Source organism: Vulpes vulpes, chromosome 7 (genome assembly GCF_048418805.1).
Source record: "Vulpes vulpes isolate BD-2025 chromosome 7, VulVul3, whole genome shotgun sequence".
Taxonomy (NCBI): domain Eukaryota; kingdom Metazoa; phylum Chordata; class Mammalia; order Carnivora; family Canidae; genus Vulpes; species Vulpes vulpes.
Genome location: NC_132786.1, coordinates 70,593,237 through 70,611,503, shown reverse-complemented (window position 1 = coordinate 70,611,503; position 18,267 = coordinate 70,593,237).

The window sequence follows — 18,267 nt, the reverse complement described above, 5'->3', positions numbered from 1 at the left end:
AGGGATATGGAGAAACCAGGAGAAGTCTCCTGTCCCATCCCCTGAAGCCATTTCACACAGAGCCCGGCTTTCCAGCCCCTTTAGGGAATAAAACACAGCGTGGTCTCATCCAGTGTACACCTCATCCCATCACCCATCCAAATCAGCATTCCTGCTGCCCTCCTCCCAGAGCACGCTGCTGCAGTGGTACTGGGCCTGGCTGCTTTTCCAGGAACAGTGTAAGCCAGTAAGAAACAAGACCTTTCTCAAACCTGCCCTCTTTTCTCTGGTCCTGTTTGGCACCAGCCCAGTCCAGGCAATCAGCTTCTCTCCCCTGGACTAGACTAATGGCAGACAGGATCAGAAAAATGTGGGAGCAGCCTCCTGACTGGTCTCCCTGACTCCAGGAGCTAGAGAAAGGGTTTTATCAGCCTCTGCTAGACACTCTCCAGAAACTGCCTTTTGTCCCCAGGATAAAGTCCTATCCTGGGACCAGGCCCTTCATGATCAGGCTCTGGCCAACTGTCCTGACTCAGTTATCCCTTTATCCCTCATGCCTCACCCCTGCCCTGCTTTGTGTAATCCACCACTCTAAAGTTCTTATAATTCCCCAAATGTACTTTTTTCTGTCCTCTGGGCCCTTACAAGTGCTGTGTTCTTTGCCTAGATTTCTTATCCCCTTTGTCTAGCTAATTCCTGTTTAGCCTTCAGGGCCCCTTAGTTACCACTTACTCTGGAGAGCCTTCCCTAATCCCCTCACCTGCTAAGCTGGGTACCCCTGTATGCTCTCCCATGCTTGATCCTTCCCCTCCTTGTGGGCGTACCACAGGGATGATTGTCTTTATTCACTTCTGTCTCTCTAGTGATGGGACACTGAGCTGAGGAATTCCATGTGTGACTGACTGAACGACCCGACATGGAAATGGAGGGGGAACCTCTGCATGAGTGACTGTCAGTACATCATTTCTGTTCCAGAGAGGCAATGTAACAGTTTTTGCCCAATGACATTTGCCTCAGCTTGCAGAATCAGAGGTAGGCCTCAACCCTGAAAATAATAGGTACTCCCACCATTCTTACAGAAGCTTCCAGAAAGCCCCACTGCCAACTATCACACCCCCATCCCCACCCCCAGTTTACTTAAGCAAAAGACAAGAGGGAAGTCAAGATGTGTGATCTTGGACAAGTTACCTAACTTCTCTGTGCCTGTTTCCTAGCTACCAAATGGGAATAATAAGAAAAGTACACATTAAATAAGTTATTATGTATTTTATATAAAAAAATTGGGGCTGGAATATCTACTAGCCTGATTCACTCCCTGGGGAAGCACAAAAGAACGTGCAGTCTGCTAGTGTGGTTGGCTGCAGGGAGAGGGTGGGGAAAATCTCAGCAGGGATCCTTTATATGGAGAGCCCATTCCTATAGCCTTGAGTTGCCTGGGTCTGGGGCTCTGGGGTGATGGAGGAGTCCAGTGTGGGAGGAGTCCTTCAGGGATCGGGCTGCAGCTTCCATAAAATGGGATTAGTGGTGAGGACTCTGGGGCTGTTCGGGGCATTGGTGGTTCCAATTCCAGGAAGGAAGCAGTTGTCAGAGTGGCCCTCTCTTTGGCTGATTGTGAATTTGAATTACAAACAGGGATAAAGCTAGAGGCAGTTGAGAGCAGCAGAGGGAACTCTGTGGGCAGTGAGGAGCTTGGGCAGAGACAGAGATGAAGCTAATCATACACGTGTTCTACCTGCCTGGCTAGTGCCTGGCTCAGTCTGAGAGCCTTCTTAAGAGAGGATAGGCTTGGTTTTGAGATGGCACTCATACTTCACACACTCACTGATAGCCCTTTAGTAAGAATTTAAAGCTTCTTTTGGGGCAGTGATTGATATGAACTGTGCCAAAGCTGTTGGTTTATGTCTGGAAGGAGATGGTATAGGTGGACATGAGGGTGGGACCCTTTGAGTGTGATGGGGTCTCAGGTGCCCTTCATTTTCTCAGGAAGGTAGCTAAGGTCAGTAGCCTCCTGGTTCTGGTTCCCTGCCACATTATGAAGAAGGTACTGGAGGCAGGTGCCTGAAGGGAGGGAAGGGCAGAGCCTACCCTGGGCCTCTGCATCAGTCTTACAGAGGTGAGGGGTGAGTTGTAGCCTCTATACTGCACAGACCAGTAAAAAATAAAAAATCAACCAACCAGCCTACCAAGTGGGACTAACAGGAGGGAGCTGAATTATTTTGTCAAGTGACATTTTTTTTTCTTGTAAGTAAACTCTACACCAACATGGGGCTGGAACTCACATATTCTACCCACTGAGCCAACCAAGTGTCCCTGTCAAGTGAGAATTTAAAAATAGAAAAGAATGGTTATTAAGGAAGGTACTTGTTGTGTTGAGTACTAGGTGTTACATATAAGTGATGAATCACTAAATTCTACTCCTGGAACCAATATTATGCTATATGTTAACTAACTAGAATTTAAATACAAATTTGGAAGGAAAAAAAAGGAGGAGAAACCTGGCCTTAAAACGATCATAATAAAACCACTGTTACTATTATTACCTACTCACAAAAGAAAGGATATATTAGGGATGCCTGAGTGGCTCAGTCGATTAAGCATCCAACTCTTGATTTTGGCTTAGGTCATGATCTCAGGACTATGAGATGGAATCTTGTGTGGGGCTCCATGCTCAGCAGGAAGTCTGTTGGAGATTCTCTCCCTCTCCTTGTGCTCCTCCACCCATGTTCGTGCACGCTCTATCTCTCCCCAGCCTCTCCCCCCCATTGCATGTGTGCTCTTTCTAAAATAAGTAAATACATCTCTTAAAAAAAAAGAAAGGAAAAAAAAAGAAAGGATATTTTACTTTTATTAAATTAATTATTAAATTAATTATTTATTTTTAGAGAGGGAGAGAGCTTGTGAGAGCTGGGCGGGGAGGGGCAGAGAGAGAAAGGGAGAGAGAGAATCCCAAGTAGGCTTCACACTCAGCACTGAGCCTGTGTGGGGCTTGATCCCAAGACCCTGAGATTATGACCAGAGCTTAAATCAAGAGTCAGACACTTAACTGACTGAGCTACCCTAGCATCCCAGGAAGGATATTTCAATGAGAATAAGGGATTATTCTTAGGAAGAGAATAATCTCAAAATAAAAGGTCATTCTGAAACGATAGCTGGCAACCACACACGCGTGCGCACACACACATGCGTGCACACACACATGCATATACTTGCACATCCTGCATTATCCTTATTGTAATTGTCTCATTTTGATAAAGTCTGATGAAAGTGTTCCGCTGGGTGGGTCTGGTCTGTAGATTGGCCTTGAAGCCAAAGGACTCTGGGGCTTCTGGAGCTGTGGGATCTGGACAAGGATAGGGGAGGGCTGGAGTAGGAGGGCACCCTTGCGGCTGAGAGATGATGGCGCAACCTAGCCTCAGGGGCTGGTAGAGCTGGGGAGTCTTCTCAAAGCAGGCCTGATTGATTCTTCTAATACAGCAGATCTTAGAAAAGGAGAACAGGAGGAGGGAGGGAGTGATAATGGACAGCTCCTTGAAGGGAATCATCTTCCATTTCCCCTCATTCTCCACACACCCTTCCCCTGGTTGCTGTTCCAGTGGGCATCATCATTCCCCTAGGTTAGATGAGTTCCATTCTTGGAAGGAAGCTCTGCTCAAGCCAAAGTCTTGGCCACACTTTCTAAAGTTCAAGTGGAGTCCAGCTGGAAGCCTATGTCTAGAGCTCCTGGGTATCAGTCTTTGTGAACCCCATCTGAGTTTGACTTTGGCTGGTAGATCTTTCCCCTGGGCCCCAGGTGACAGGCTGTTAACAGCTTCCCCAGGGAGACACGTTTTTTTTAGCTGCATCACCTTTAGAGACTTTTTTTCCATTGGTTCAGCTTTTTTATTTGTTGTTCTAAGCAGCTGACTTACATTGTCTTTATCTGCTCTTACTGTGCGTTCTGACCATCTCTCAAGTAGGAAAATACCTGGCAAAACATCAATTTCCTCTGAACGGAGATTCTGAATTGTCCGTGAAATGAAAGCTTGTTCCCCGAAAGAACTTTAATAGAGCCACAGCACAAAGGTTGCAGCTGAGCCCTTGGACCTTTGTTGACTTCAGGGACAGAGCACCTCACTGCTGGCATGTGCTACGTTAACGTGTGCCAGCACACATACGGCTATGCCTGTGTATTTCTACATGCCCTCACATGCACACACACACCACTGGCGGGGGCTGCAGGGGCTGGTGTTGCGGGCACAAGGAAAGGGAATTTGAAGGAGACAGCCACTTTTTTCTTCACCTGCCACTGAAATGAACTCTGTATTAGAGTAGAAGGTTGAATCCAGTCCTTAGTCTATCTCTAAGGTGCTGTGGGAGCTTGGAGAAGTCCCCTTACTTCTCTGAGCTTCATCTGCAAATGGATATGAAGACCTCTAGAAACTGTCAGCATCTGAGGCAGGAAACAGAAAGCACTATAGGCATTTCAAGCAGTAAATAATTTTACTCTATTATTAATTAATTAATTGATTTTTAAAAAAGATTTTATTTATTTGACAGAGAGCACGAGCAGGGGGAGGGGCAAAGGGAGAAGGAGAAGCAGGCTCCCCACCCAGCAGGGAGCCTGATGTGGAGCTCTGTCTCAGGGCCATGAGATCATGGCCTGAGCTAAAGGCAGAAGGCAGATGCTTAACTGACTGAGCCATCCAGGCACCCCCAGAAAGGAATTTTAGACAGAGAATTAGGACTTCACAAAACTACTGGCAGAGCTAGAAGAATAAAGTCAAAGCCAGGGTCAAGAAGCTCCTGCCATCGTGGTTGCCACTGCTGTCACTGTCACAGCTGCCCCATTCTCTTGAAGCTGGTGATGTGACTGTGGACCCTGGAGTCCAGCCACCACCAACAATTGCATCTGCCTGGCCTTGCTTGTCTGAGCTTTACAGAGACATGGTGTCCCTGTGGGCTCCACTCTCCAAATCTGGCAGAAATGCATCAAAGCGGCAGAACCTAAGCTGAACTATAAGACTGTCTGGGAGTTGTAGTTTTGAATTTTGCAAGCCCTGGAGATAGAAGGGAGAAATGGAAATCGAGACTCCATTGGAGCATCTGGCACAGTTTTTTTGTTCCAGAGTTCCATGATTCTGCTGGAGATATTAGCTCTAAGGAGTTTCAGCAGAAATGCCAGATACTCAAAGTTGTTGGTCTTGCTGCAGTGCCCCCCAGACCCAGAGGGTGAGGTGCCCTGTATGCTGTGCAGTGGGTACGGATGATCCTTGAGTTCTACTTGTGGCCTCCACTCTCTGTGGTGAAGGAATCTGCCAATTGCCTTCTCTTTCCTGGGTCCCTTTTGTCCTAGCCCCTTTCCTCAGGTGAGGCTAAAAAGTAGGATCTAGAGGACAGAGGAGTTCAGGAGGAATTTTTCTATAAAGATTTTTATTTATTCATGAGAGAGACACATACAGAGAGGCAGAGACATAGGCAGAGGGAGAAGCAGGCTCCCCTCAGGGAACCTGATGCGGGACTCAATCCAGCTTCCAGGATCACTCCCTGAGCCAAAGGCAGTTGCTCAACTGCTCAGCCACCCAGGCATCCCTTCAGAGGAATTTTAGGAGGAAATCAAGGGATCTCCTCTGGAGTCACACAGCTGAGGCCTGAGCTGCATTATCTAAGTGCAAACAGTTCCCTCCTCTGCTGGGAGGGACCTGGCAGAGTCTGAGTTCAGTGGGTTCTGACATGGAGCAGGGATGGAGGGAATAGGATCCATTTCCTTATTATTCTCTGCTTTCCTGACATGGCAACTTGGGATCATGACCGGAATGGAGGATGAGAGGCTGGATGCTGGTGGTGGAGTACCAAGAACAGGGGACAAAATGTTATACATTGTTCAATGAGAAACATCCCCCATACCTGCATGGCTCCTTTTTTTTTTTTTTTAAATATTTTATTAAAAATCTTTTTTTAATTTTTATTTATTTATGATAGTCACAGAGAGAGAGAGAGAGAGAGGCAGAGACACAGGCAGAGGGAGAAGCAGGCTCCATGCACCGGGAGCCTGATGTGGGATTCGATCCCGGGTCTCCAGGATCGCGCCCTGGGCCAAAGGCAGGCGCCAAACTGCTGCGCCACCCAGGGATCCCCTGCATGGCTCCTTGAAATTGGTACTAAGTATACCTCCCCCCATTCCTGCCAGTAGAGCAGCAGGGAGGGAAGATGCTGTGGAGTGAGAACATACATACGTCTCTTTCAAAAGCTGGGCTCCAGATCCAAGAGGCAGTGGTGGTGACAGTGAGTGGGGAAAGCAGGAGAGAGTAGCAGGGTAGTTCTGGTGGAGACCTGGGGATACCCAGAGAGCTCCCAGTCTCTTTCTCCTGGTGCATCCTTAGGACTTTGTCCCGTGGAAATGATCCCATGGAAATGGTCTTTGTCCTATGGAAGTGGTTGGAGTTTTTTGAGGTAGCATCTTTCAGAGGTAGATGGGCAAATAAAATTTTGGGCACTTGGGTGGCAGCATATCCAGCCTGGTCCCCTTGGAGCAGTGATGTGACTTACAGGGAGCACAGCTAGTCATCAAGATGGAATGTTTTACATGAGAAGGCATCCAGAGATCAACTCCTTTTTCTGATGTGGAAATTTATGGGCTAAAAAAGAAGAGTCCATTAGTCCTTCTGGGTGTGGGCTCCTCCCATATCAAGAGTGGCTGTGTATGTCAGTGGGAAGTTTTCCAGGCCAGTGGGGCAGGAGGTCTGGCCTTGTGTTGGCCCCATTACTTTGCCTGCAGGGACCAAAACTGTCAGGGGCCATAATGGCCCCTGCTGAGTGCTCTCTTGGCTTTGATGGTCTGTGATTCCAGGTCTCCCACTTACCTGTCCCCTCACCTTTCCTGCAGGCTGTGTGTTCCTGCTCCTGCTGGCCTCAGAGTGAAGCTCAGTTGCCTCCACACTCTTCAGGCAGATGGAGGGGCGGTCCTGTGTGTCAAAAAGACCCCCTTTGGCTGTTGGGAAAGAGCCCGGATGTGCGCTGAATACAACCCCCGATGTTGTTATTCAGCAGGAAGAAAGACCAGAAAGAAAAGCAAAGGGAGAAGATATTGTTTGGGTACAATCTGTGTTTGCAATTTTCCACATCGGTTCTTTTTATGAACGCTCCAAAAACAAGACAACAGCGGCGGCTGATTCAATATGCGCCATGCAGGAAAACAATAAGGAAAAAAAAATAAGGGTTTTTAATAAGCACTTGGAAAGGCTGTAATTAAATCTCGGGCTCTGTTTGGAAAACAAGAATCTCATTTAGTGCTTTTGCCCCAGCGCTCCGTAACATCTGCACCCGTGTTTTCTGCTGGGCAATTACTGAGTCCTCTGCGGCTTGATTAACAAATACAGGTGCAGGGACTGCTTGGGAGGGGGGATCCCAGGATGGAGGGAGGGGCAGGCACAGGAGAAGACTTGGCACTCACCCCAACAGGTGTCAGGGACCTGAGGGAGGAAGATGCCTGGCTTTGCCGAGAATTGGAGGGCAGGGAAGGAGTGAAGGAAAGGAGAGTCCCCACTGCCTCTCCTGCCTGCTTTGCTTACAGCCTGATTTCACCAAGGAGCCCAGGGATTATGGGAACATCAGGGACCCCTCTGGCCTCAGATTCAAGGACTTTAAAAGAGGTGACCAGAGGGAGAAAGGGCATTTCAGTAAAAGAATGGAAACCTTGAATCAGTGGGGGTTGTGTGCGCATAAGCATATTTCTTTTTAGGAAATTTACTAAGTATATAGGAAGAATGGTTGTTCCCTGTACCTTCTGCAGTTCCAAATCTCCTTCTCCTTGACCATGGGTCTCCTCCTGTGCTGTGGAAATGACTCCTTCCTCTATTAAAGGACTATTTGTTATTCCACTGTCGCTAGGGGCCAGGCACCTGCTAGGCACTGCCCTGCACTCTCACCTGAGTGGCTCAGGTGCTTGCCAGGGCATTAGTGCTGCTGTTAGCATCTTTGTTTTCTGGAAGGGGAAGTTAAGGCACAGAGGTTAGATAACACATGCACAAGTACAAAGCTGGTAGGAATGGAGCCAGGATTTGAGCCCAGGCTGTCTGGTTCCAGGGGTCACTGTTAACCTCTGCTTGCCTCGGTCCCCCTGCTTGTTTATCAGGGACACTCTCACAGTTCTCCTTCTTGTACCTTGTTCAAGGTGCTTGCTTCTCAGATGTTTTAGCAGAATGCTTGCTAGGGGAAGGGAGAGGGTGTCTTAGGTTTGAGTTAGGGGAATGACTGAGATCCCTCTTCTGGAGCCCAGGGTTTCAGGGATGAGATGTATGGAGGAATAGCCAGGTCCAAAGAGATGTTGGGGCTTGCACTGATAGGCGATGCTTCAGTGGGAAGCAGAGTCTGCAATCTTGGGCAAAGCTACCAGTACTTAAAGCCTTTTCTAGAAGGCTTTTCCAAATCTTTTTTTTTTAAATAAAGATTTAATTTATTCATGAGAGACACAGAGAGAGAGGCAGAGACACAGGCAGAGGGAGAAGCAGGCTCCCTGCAGGAGTCCGATGTGGGGCTGGATCCCAGGACCCTGGGATCATGACCTGAGCCGAAGGCAGACTGCTGAGCTGAAGGCTCAACCACTCAGCCACCCAGGCATCCTGGCTTTTCCAAATCTAATGCATTATCCAAATGTTATGTACTATAAGGATATTTATTTATTTATTTATTTATTTATTTATTTATTTATTTTTTAAAAGATTTTATTTATTTATTTATTCATGAGAGACACAGAGAGAGAGAGGCAGAGACACAGGCAGAGGGTGAAGCAGGTTCCATGCAGGGAGCCTGATGTGGGACTTGATCCCGGGAATCTAGGATCATGCCCTGAACTGAAGGCAGACGCTTTAACCGCTGAGCCACCCAGGTGTCCCTATAAGGATATTTAGTATTAGTTGGGTACTTTGTCCAGAAGCACCGCTCAGGTTGGCAAGACCTAGAGGGCTGAGAGAATCTGTTTACTTTTGGTGTCTCATGTTTATTTGCTGGCTGTCTCTGTTTCAGTTCTTTGAAGCAGAGCCCAGATCCTTTGGAAAAGTTTGGCTTTTCCTTTCCATCACCATGTGACCTTCAGGAAAGGATTCCCCCTCCCTGAGTCTCAAGGACAGATGGATTTCCTTGTTAGAGACTGGCTCCAATTCCATGGTGCTACCTTATGGCTTTGAGATCCCCCACTCTTGTCATGGCTACATCTCAGCTCTAGCCAGAAGCTGGCTCTGGCCCCTTCCTTCCCAGCTCCTCCCAACAGTGCTGAGGGTACTACTCCCTGTGCCAGCTGGAAGTTGCGCTGTTGGTGTGTGTATTCATGGCAACTCCTATTCCCAGTGCCAGGCTCCTGGAGGAGGGTTGAGATTCTATAGCAGCCAGCCCCCTCCCCATCAGTTGGCATTGCATCTCTCACTCCTTGAAATGAAGAGAAGGGAAAGCTTCTGATGCTCTGCTCACCGCTGCCTTTTATGCTATTGAGGCTGCTGTTGCTCTGTGACTGTTGGGGCTACAACTGCTGAAGTGTTGCTGGTATCTTGACAGAAAAGGGGTAGGGGAGAAGGTGAAGGGAAAGGGTGAAGGGAGAAAGAGGGGGAGAGAGAGATTTAGAGAAATATGCGGGTGTGTGTGGGGGGAACAAGTAGGCATTACCATACTGGGAAGTTAGTCTATGTCTTTGGGACCAACTGGCTTAGCAGTGTCTCTTGTCATCAGTAAGCCAATGCAAATGTTGAAAATCCAGATAAAGATGAGAACAGGTAATTTCTTTAATGCCAGAACATTCTGTGTGACATAGTTTTGAAGATATGAAATAGTTAACTATTACTCATTAATACTAGTTCTAAACTTTAGAAAGCACCTGAGTATGTCATTGGTAGTACAACCTTGCATATATACTACACTCCCCAGAGAGTTCTGATAGAAGTGAAGACATGATTTCACTTATCCTCACTGCCAAGTTCATCCATTTTTCAGATTCAGATAGAGAGGCCAAGGAGATCATAGCATGTTAATGGCCAAAGTAGGTTTCTAGTCTGAAGCCATTGCTCTCTCATTGAAATTCCTTAACTCAATAGGATCTTGAATTTAAGCCTCTTTCGAGAGACTGTGTGACTCTGGGACTGCTTAGCATGATTGACAAATGGTTCTTATTCATGTGGTTGCTAAACTGCTGACTGCGTTGGTTGATATTTATGAGAGTGATTGAAGCAACTATGGTTCCCAGTCTTTCTTCCATGGCACAGGTGGAAATTGGTCTAAGCTATGGCTTCTACACCCCTTGTCAAGCCTGACTGCCAAGTTCTGCAGCTTAGTTCTTGTGTATTGTCTTCATTGAGTATTTGTAAAGATCCAACTATGATTTAAACAGACATTGATGCACTTAAACAGACATGGCCCTGCTCTTGATGAGTGGTGCTCTGAAGGAAAGGAAGAGCACATGACTTGGATATCAGGCATATATCTGCAGTGATGAAGGCCAAGGTTGAAGAGAACATTAGGCTTTGATCTTTGACCACTCCCTTTCTGTGCCCCTCCTTCCATCAAGCATAGGAGCAATAACTTTCTCTGACACCCATGGTTCCTGAGTGTAGTTAGAGGTGATGAGCTGAAATCAGAAGTGACTCCATTTCTAGTATTAGTGCCTTTTCGGTCGTGAAGTTTGAAAGCATGATTGAAGGATATCAAAATAGTGTGAGAGAATACAACATGCTTCCATTATTCTCTCTGGGAGGCTGGAATTCCACATAGTCTTTTTAGTACTTCTGGGAGAAGTGGAGGCAGATCTGTCAGCCATTTTGTTATCCAGACTTTAGATGTACCAGGCCTTCACTGTTGATACGGATCAACAACCATTTGGTGCTAAGTAATGAAGATGGGTGCATGCCTTTTTTGAATGAATCTGGGTGGACCACACATTTAGTAGGGGAGAAGAAGAATACAGAGAAATGAAGGACAGGACTGTATTGGGGCCTGAGTTGGATGACCTCTAAAATTCTTTCTACTCTTGAGTGTGATTCTGTAAACGGATGAATCAAAAGGAAGAAAGAGGTAAGTATGAAAGTGATGAATGTGGTGGGATGTGGGAGTGGGTCAGGACCAATTTCCCAGGGTGACCTGGCCTTTCCCTTTTACCCACCTGCTGCTCCCACAGTGCACTGAGGATGAGCTCTAATGTGGTGCAAAACCCAAGGCCTGATACCTTACCACTTTCTAACCCTGGAGGCAGTTTACCTTACCTTACCAGCTCTAACTCTAAAGAAGTTTCTCTCTTCTTTTACCCTAATCTATGAAGCTTCTCAGCTGATGAATCCAGCCTTCCCTTGGGTCTACTCCCTACCATTGTATGGATAGAAGGCCACATAAGTCATCCTCACTTCCCCAAACTGCATATGCCAAGAAGGTCAGCTGCTAGCACAGAGACCAGAGCATAGACGGCTTCTCAAAGGTTTGCTGGGAGTAAATTGAATTGTTCTGAACCAACAGAACAATTTATGGCGGGATGGCTCAGCGGTTGAGTGTCTTTTTTTTTTTTTTAAGATTTTATTTATTTATTCATGAGACACACGGAGAGAGAAAGGCAGAGACACGGGCAGAGGGAGAAGCAGACTCCATGCAGGGAGCCCGACGTGGGACCTGATCCCGGGTCTCCAGGATCACACCCTGGGCCGAAGGCGGCACTAAACAGCTGAGCCACCAGGGCTGCCCAATAAATAGTCTTTAAAAAAAAAAAAGAACAATTTATGGCAATACTTTCAAAACTCAGTGTGCATGAGAATCATCTGGGCAGGATGTTAAAATGCACATTCCTAGATCCCCAGAGATTCTGATTTAACAGACTCTCCAGTTGGTGCTATACAAATCACAGCATACCATTCTTTTGTATGATGTGGAGCCCCTGACTTTTGGACCATGGACGTTCTCCTCTGACTTCTTCCTTAGTTGAAGGTGCTCCTTTGTGCCTGGCATGGGAATAGGGACCTGGGTTGTGACTCTGTTTTCTGCATCTCATAGGACCCAGTTTTACTGGGTTGATCCTGAATTTAAAGGCTCTTCCATAGCAGAGTGAAGGCTTCCTGTCATCGTCTATTTCTTAATTGTCCTGTTCTGATGTTTTTATATCATGCCCAGACTGAATGTTTGGAAAAACCAACTGCTCAGGTTGGCTTTTGCAGCCCACATTTGGAATTTTTTGTCCCTAGTGAGCCCCTTCTTCACTAGGACAGTCACAGTGCAGGAGTTTTCATGTGACATCCTGATATCAGGCTTTTCTCCTTTTTAGGAGATAGTGTGCATCTCTCTCTCAGCTTGGCTCTGAGACAAGAACTTACATAAAAAGGTTATATTGAGGATTCTGGTGATTTCAGAAGCAAACTCCTTTGCAGGAGATTCAGATGATCCATACTCTGTGACCTTCATGTTAATAACCTACTGGTTGAGGGAGGAAAATGGGTCTCACATCCACTGTCTTTCTCAGTGGACAGAAGGGCAACAACAAGGTTCATGGGCAGAATGGTTCATGGATTCACTGTTTACTGTAGAAGAGTCTGAGATAAACCTCGATATGTTGGAACTCTGGGGGCACAGTCCTCTCCATGCTGAACCCTGTCTGGCTTTAGACAGATCCCATGTCAAGACCTGAAGCCAGGGAGGCTCATGGGAAGCAGGAGTAGTTTTTTCTTTTGAGAAAGAGCACCCATGAGTGGAGGAGATGGAGGAGGGGTGGGGCAGGAAGGGGCAAAGGAAGAAGGAGAGAGCAGGCTCCACATCCAGCATGTGCCACCTGATGTGGGCTCCACCTCATGACCCTGGGATCATGACCTAAGCCAAAACCAAGAGTCTCACACTTAACTGACTGAGACACCTAAGTGTTCTAGGAGGCAGGATCCTTAAGTGTGCCTCCAGGGACAGGGAAACCTTAGAGCTTTGCCAAACTTCAGCCGTCTCCTCAGAGCCCCAGGCTGGCCTCTGGGTAGGAGTGCAGAAGATGAAAACTGTTACTCCTCTGACTTCTTCCTTAGTTGAAGGTGCTCCTTTGTGCCTGGCATGGGAATAGGGACCTGGGTTGTGACTCTGTTTTCTGCATCTTTTTTTTTTGCAAGGATCTTCCAGAGCTATGGGCACCTCCCTCTCAGGCTGTATATGAGCACTACATCAGCTTCTGTGCTGTCCTAGTGAAAGGATTGAAAGGTTTGTTCTCAATTCATTATTTTCTGGATGTCTAGTGACTTACATTTTAGAGGCGGGCCACATTCTTTTAATGTCTCAGTTTGTTCCTGAATGAAATAAAAAAAAATTTCTGAATAATCATCTTTTTTTTTTATACCTCAAGGGGATTATGATTTTTTTTTTAAAGATTTTAAAGTCCTCAACTTTTATTTATTTATTTTTAATTTTTATTTATTTATGATAGTCACAGAGAGAGAGAGAGAGGCAGAGACATAGGCAGAGGGAGAAGCAGGCTCCATGCACCAGGAGCCCGATGTGGGATTCAATTCCGGGTCTCCAGGATCGCGCCCCGGGCCAAAGGCAGGTGCTAAACCGCTGCGCCACCCAGGGATCCCCGGATTATGATTTTTTTAAATAATAAATTTATTTTTTATTGGTGTTCCTGAATAATCATCTTGATAATTATAATGTATTTGACAAGTACTTTTGAGCACCAATGACATGCCAGGTACTGATTAATGGCTCTAGGGATACAGAAGTAAACAAAATCCATGTCCTCATGGAGCATATATCCTAAAGGGGAAAGAGAAAATAAAAACATAAAGATACTATGTAGTATGTCAGAGTGTGATATATTTCAGAAAGAGAAAACAGGAGTGGAGGTTCGGCATAGCAGAGAGGGAGGTATTATTTTATAAAGTGTGGCCAGGGAAGGCCTCATTGATCACCTGAAGAAAATGAAGAAGTAAGCTATGTGGATATTTGGGGAAAAAGTTTCCAAGCTAGGAGATAGCCAAGGAAAAAGCTCTGAGGTAGGAGTATGCTCAACCAGCAGTGTGGCCAGATGATGCTAATGAGAGTAACAATAATAGCAACAAAACCACTTATGGGGTACTTCCTATGTTCCTAGAACTATGTTAAGTGGTGTGTAGACATCCTATTTTTAGTTCTCATTGATCCAGTGAGGTTGACACTATTATCATCTCCATTTTGCAAATGAGGGATTTGAAGCTTAGGGAGGTTATGTAACTTGCCCAAGGTTACACAGGTACCAGGCAGCCTAATCCAGACAGCTCAACTCCAGGGCCTGCTCTCTCATTTACCAAATGGCAGAGGGTGGGAAGGAGTTTGCAGTTGACAAACACAGTTAGCTTCTTCAAGAGGGGAGGGAGCTCTGTATATATGTAGGTGGAGAAGGATGGGGTGCTTTCCCTTCTCTTCCTCTACCATCTAATCTGTGCGTATGTTAACATAACACTGTCAGTCTTTATGGTCACCCAGACACAGTGGTACTGAATGGGCTCTAGGGAAAAAGCTCAGAGACAAGAGAAAGAATCAGGGGCCCCATAGCTAACTACGGAGAGATTGATTACAGTTTCCTGGCTGCCCCTTCTGCTGCCTCAGGCGCTGGCCATGGTGCTGAATGTTGATGCGCTGAATGCAGGGAGAAGTCTGTGGCTGGTGATTTTAGCTAGTGCAGCAGTCAGCACACAGGCTGTGTGCTTGATACAAGATATTGATGTGGACAGGTGGTGAGAGCTGAAAGAAGAAAGGTGTGGCAGGAGTGAGGGTTGGAGGGCCCATTTCTGCTTCTAAGATTGGTCCATGGCGAACTAAACATAATGGACTGAGTGGTCCCATCCTGGGATGATACTAGGTGATTGTGCTGGGGTAGCAGTTGGGAGCACCTACCAGCCTCCTACTGCCCAGTAGTGATTACTGTTCAAATCAGCAAGGCTGTCTTTTCTGTGATTCCAGACCATGTAATATCTACATTTCAATTTTTCTGCTTTTTTTTTTTTTCCGTCAGTTTTCCTAATGCCAGTTGTGGAATTCTGATTTGAAGAATTCTGATCACCTCTGTTGCATGAATATATTCTACTTTGGTGCTTTGGTTGTTTTGTTTCTCCATTTGGGAATGTTTAAAATGTGACTTAAATCATTATTGACTTTATGAAACCACATTCCCTGTTTCTCTCTTTTTTGTTTTTTAAAGATTTTTTATTTATTCATGAGAGACATAGAGAGGCAGAGAAGCAGGCTCCATGCAGGGAGCCCAAAGTGGGACTCGATCCTGGGTCTCCAGGATCATGCCCTGGGCTGAAGGTGGCACTAAACCACTGAGCCACCAGGGCTGCCCCCTGTTTCTCTTTTCAAGTACAATTATATATGTGGCTTATTTCACATGATCTAATCATCATATATTTTTTTAAATGTATATATATATATATATATATATATGTGTATATATATATATATATATATATATATACATTTTTTCCCAAGATTTTATTTATTCACAGGACACACAGAGAGAAGCAGAGACACAAGGAGAGGGAGAAGCAGGCTCCCTGCGGGAAGCCTGATGCGGGACTTGATCCCAGGACCCCAGGGTCACAAGGCAGACGCTCCACCCCTGAGCCACCCAGGCGCCCTAATCATCATATTTTTATACTCTTGTCTAATCAACATTTTCTTGAAATCACAGAAATTATTTTTCATTCCTTTTATATTTTCCACTGCATGGTTCTGGATACGTGATAGATTCACACACACACACACACAAAAATACCAGATCTTTTTGGGTTGTGGTGTTTTTCAAAAGCTCCTTATACCTTTCCTGGATCTCTTTTGTACATGAGTCCTGCCATCCTTTGCAGGGTGAAAATCCCATTTGTTAAGCCAGTTGATTTTTAAAGAAATCAAATAGCCATGTATGTATTGGGCATTTTAGAGAAGGGGTAGAGAAATGTGACTGAATGATGAGGATTCAAAGGTGGGTAAAATAAAAGGGATAGTATTGGTGCTCCTTAGCTGGGAGAGTAACTGCGTTGCATTTTGTGGCTTAATTTTAAAAACTATGGATTACTTTGGCTTGTCTCAAACTGCTGCCCCAGATGGCAGCCTGCCAGGTGATTGGTCTTGCATGGATACATAGATCAAGCACTTGAGTTACTAGCATTTGATCATATATATTTTTAAGTAGATATTACCTCATTGTTCTAATTCTTTGGCCTGGAAATTAGAGTAGTGCCAGTAAGCACTACCCTGTCTTGGAGGAATCTAGATTTATATTTTCCTGGAGTCAGAAGGAGAAGAATGGAAGAAGCACCAGTGATCTACATGACTCCTTCCCCACCAAATCTGTCCCACATGGTCTCCCAGGTAAATGCTGTCAATATCTTTCTCTACCATCTTTCTTGGGGACTTGGCATCTGCTTTTGTTAACTTGGACAGCAACGACATCCTAAGTAATAGAACTTTTTCTTAGCTCTGGGAGAAACTTGCAGATGTTTGATGACTGTGGGGTTATCTCAGAAAAAGCATTAAACTTTCCAACATGACTGGGCCAAGTATTAATCATCTGTCAGCCAGGAATTGCAGCGAGCAGGAAGGAGAGAATGTATTGGGGAGGAGGGGGAGGCTGAGAGATAGCACTTCAGACACTAGGTAGGATGAGGAGTGAAAGGAGGGAGAGGAAGAAGGAATGATGAGACAATAGCTGAGTGGGAAGAAAAGCAGATGAATTTGGGAGGAAAATGAAAGAAATTAAAGATGAATGGAGAAAATGGAATGGAAGGGGAGGGGATGCAAGATGGACGTGAAAATTCTTTGAATGGAGTAAGGATCTGGACAAGTGCACTATCATTGCAGGTAGGCACACAGAGATGTGGAAAGGAAATGGCAGAAAGTGGAGAAGAAGAACAACAAGGCTGGACATGGAAATAGATTGAGAACAGACAGGCAGAGGCAGACACACGCAGACAAAAAGAAAATGAGTATTCCAGGGCCATAAGAAACCAGGGACTATAGATACTGTGACTTCAACAGAAGGTGAAGACTGCAAGACAAAAGGCAACTTAAGCCATTTTCTGGTCTGTTAAGTCACCCATGGCAGCACAATGTGCTGGGAAATGATGTCTGCCTGTGATCATTGTTTACTTAGAAAGCCGACTGACATGAGATGAAATTAACACAATAGGATGGAAAATTGCTAATAAAACAAAAGTCCCTGCCGTTAGATTTTCATAGCCTAATTATTCAGCACGTTACTCACTAATGGCACGAGACATTACCATGCTAATATGCAGTCTGCATATGCCAGAGGAGGAAGGATTGGAAGGACTTTTATTCTCTGCAAATGGAAAAAATTCCTTATTCCCAGGTGGAAGATGGTTGAGATGACTGGGGCAGTGGTGACCAGGGAAGGGAGGCAGCCATAGACTTTTCCAGACGTGGACAGGAGTCTGAGCCCCAAGGCTTGTTCCTCTGTACTAATCAAAGCACCATAGGCCCTTCCAATCGAAACTGCTCTCTGTATCCACCATGTGTCCCTCTCATTTGAGGATCACATTACTGATAGTGATTAAGATTTGAGTACAAATGACAAGAAGCAAAAGATGTCTCCAAGTGAACTCCATAACTGTGATACTCCATAACTTTCTTTATGTGATTACTTGGCATCTTCTGATCACTATCAGATTCAAATCATATGAAGTTAATTTATGATTGTTGCTGCTTTATTTGTAAAGCCATTCTGTTCTGTTAAAAGGCATTCTAAGTGTCCTTGACAACATAAAAAGATCCTAGAGTCAGTGACAGGTCTTCTACTTTCTCTGAAACTCCTAATTCTGTGTATCCATGGATCCATGGACCCAGGAGTCCATTCAACACTGGTTGAATGACTGTTTCTGGGGCATGTGATGGAATGTAAAGAAAAACACAGACTTGTGTTTTCTTTAAGATGCTCATGGGCTCTTGGTGAGGGATGGGACTCATATACATATTACAAATGTGTTCATCCAAGGAGAAGCTGAGTGTCCACAGCAAATCCCATTTTCATGGAGGATGGGAGCAGGGCTGCAGTTCCAGAGGAATAATTGTATCATTTTCAACCTTAGAAGATCTTGGAACCATTAACACATAGTCAAGATGGGTAGTTTGTGGATGGAAGGGCTGTGTGAGTATGTGTATGTGTTTACATGTGTGTGTTTGCATGAGCCTCTCTCCCCATTTCCATAGGCTCTGATAGTGATAGTGTTAGTCTCTTTCTTTCTTCTCCCTTATGGAAACAAATCTATTTCCTAACAAGAAGCCTATTCCATGTGGATTCAGTGAGATCAGGAAATGGTGTCCATT